The 2,831-nt window shown below is 52.5% G+C and overlaps 1 pseudogene; it reads right to left on the bottom strand.

Annotated features, from left to right (window-relative positions):
* Window positions 1–843: 843 nt before the first annotated feature.
* On the bottom strand, window positions 844–1,812 carry LOC120243466 (annotated as a pseudogene).
* Between the last annotated feature and the right edge of the window lie 1,019 nt (window positions 1,813–2,831).

Below are 2,831 nucleotides of genomic sequence, written 5' to 3'. Positions count from 1 at the left end.
AGAGAGAGAAAGAGAGACAGAGCATGAGTGGGGGAGGGACAGAGAGAGAAGGAGACAGAGAATCCAATCCGAAGCAGGCTCCAGGCTCTGAGCTGTCAGCACAGAGCCTGAGGCAGGGCTCGAACCCACGAACTGTGAGATCATGAACTGAGCTAAAGTCAGTCGCTTAACCAACTGTGCCACCCAGGCACCCCTGAAAAGATGAGTTTTAACAGACCTCTGGGAAGATTGATGATGCGAAAAAGTCACAAATACACAGTGTTGGGGATTGAAAATAGGGCTGAACTAACCAAAATGTGTCCTGACCCTAGTTTCTTCAGACCAACGCTGACTCTTCCCTCAAGGACTGTCCTCTTTTCTTGCCTGTTGCATAGACCTGAGCCAGCAACTGCTTTGTTGAAGGGGGGGGAGGGGGGCTGGTCCTTCGGGCTTCCATGGCAGGATCCTGTCTGGCTCTCCCGTCTCCTGCCTGTGCTGGAGGTTCAGACCTGGCACGTGGAGCCCCCTTCCCTGCCGAATCAGAGCCAAGGATCAAATGAAAAGCTTTGCACTGGTTGAAGGAATGCTGCCATCATATAGCTACTGAATGGGGAGAGAGTCCCAGGGATGAAAGGGCTGATGAAAGGGCTGTGGCTAATCATGAAGCAGCACCAGCCACAAATAAGAAAATGTCATCACTGCCAGGAAACCAAAGTACTCATCCAATGGATGAGTTGGATTTGAGATGTCTACCGCTCTTCTGTGCCTCTTAAGCCAGGCACAGGAGAACTCACCCCAGTTCTGTCTCATTGTTCCCCTTTTGGGGTCCTCCCTCCCCCAAAATGGTACATCAAGCTGGCAGAGTTAGTCTCCTGTGAAGCCAACATCGGCCATACCCAAACTCTCATCTATTCTCTCTGCAGTGGGTTCTCCGGCTCTTCTCCTGCAGCGCCCTGATAATGAGGCAGCCCAGCTCTGCAGACGCTGTAGCCTTCTCTCAAAGGCTTTGTGTGTAGCTGAGGAGGAGAAATAGAAAACTAAGGCGCCAATGCAAGCGTTGAGAGCACTGAGCAACACTGTGTACATCCGCCATTTTTTTACTTTTCCCCTCTAGAGCCCTATCACGTGAGACACGTTGTAGGGCCCAAAGCAGACCAGGAAGTTGAAGAGGGTCACAGCGGCCAGTGCCACGGCTCTCTGGCACTTCTGCGCCCCTATTTGGGGTCTGGAGAGCATGGTATGCACAAAGCACCCGTAGCAGAAGATGGTGACCAGCATGGGGATGAGGAAGAGGGCGAGATACAGCTCTTGCTGTGCAGGAAGCAATATGACCAGTTCTCTTGGGTGAAGTTGTCATAGCAGAGAGGGAGGCCATTGGCATCACCCACCACCTTGCTGGTTGGTAAGTAATGGACGATGATCACAATGCTGTAGCGTCCAAAGGACCAGAGGCAAGGGACCAGAGAGGCGATCACTCCATACACAGGTCGACGGGACAGCTTGCACTGCACGGGGAAAGCCACACTGCAGTAGCACTCGATGCTGTGCCCACCAGGAGCCACATGCTGCAGTAGATGCTGCTGTAGGAACCATAAGCAGTTAGGGCACAGAGGACATCCCCCAAGGGCCAGAAGAAATCATAGGCAGCCCCAACCCTCTTGAAGGGCAGCAGCAGCAGCGTCAGGCTGAGCAGGAGAATGTGGATGGGTGCAGGCTGGGCTGGCAGGCTTGCCCCAGGAAGGCCCACAGACCCAGGAGGTTGGCAGGGAGACCAGTGAGAAAATACATCGTGTAGACAAAGAGAAGTCCCAGGCTGTGCGGACCTCGGGCCATCCTTCCTGAAGAGACAGAAGACAAGGTCATGACTCCTCTCTGGCCATGGGTTTCCCAGCCCCAAACAGAGGTGAATCCATTCTCAGCTTCACTGCATGTCCTCTGCCTGCCTTTCTGAGTGATTATGGCTAACCCCTCAAAACTGAGCACTGCCCTGCTTCCTGTGAGTCCGGCCTCTTTGCTTCCCTGCAGAATTACTTCTGGAAGGGAGATGAGGAAAAGGAAGGAGAGGAAAGGAAAGGAGAGAGGAGGGGAAAGAACGGGTGGGAAGGGAAGGAGGGGAGGGAAGGAGGGAGGACAAGATGGAAGGAAGAGAGGGAGGGAGGGAAGGAGGGAGGAAGGAAGGAAGATTAGTTTCCTAAACATTGTGATGTCTTAGAAGCCCCCATAGGAAACGTCTGAGGTCTCCAAGTCCCCACTAGAAAGGCCACTTTTGAAGGCAGTGAGCTCCTCTGTCTTGTTCACCACTGTGTCCCTAGGACCTGGGACTATGCCTGGTGCATAGTAGGTGCTCAACAATATCTGTTGATAAATGAATGGCTATATGAACAGAGGGGAAGGAAACAGCTGCTCCGTCACCAGGAGGGACTAAGCCTGAGGCTGTCTCTGAGTTTCTCCAAATTTTGTTCAACCTGGTTGTGGTTTCTTTCTTTATATTTGCCTGTTTTCTCTTTCCTTTCCCTTCACAAGTCTTTGGACTTGAACAGAAAACTCTCAGCCTCATCCCTGAAAATGAGAATTTAGTTAGGCCTGAGGGATGGGCACGTTGAGCCCAAGGTGAGTCCCAGACACCCAGCTTCTTGATTCCACGGTGAACCATTCAAAGAAAACCTGTAGGTTTTGGGGAGAAGGACTGAGTAGTAAGGGAAGGGATCTGAGCTGGGCCAGGTCCCCAGAATCCCAACCCTGGCCCTGCCTCCCCTCAGTCCCATGACTCTGGCACAGTCACTTAGGTCCTCATATCGCAGATAACCATGATTTCTCTAGAAGTACCACAATTCCCAGCCTGCTACCTGCAA

This window comes from Hyaena hyaena, unplaced genomic scaffold (assembly GCF_003009895.1).
Source record: "Hyaena hyaena isolate Hyena2069 unplaced genomic scaffold, ASM300989v1 scaffold_345, whole genome shotgun sequence".
Classification (NCBI taxonomy): domain Eukaryota; kingdom Metazoa; phylum Chordata; class Mammalia; order Carnivora; family Hyaenidae; genus Hyaena; species Hyaena hyaena.
The sequence above is the reverse complement of the archived record's forward strand: the minus strand, read 5'-3'. Positions and strand labels throughout refer to the sequence as shown.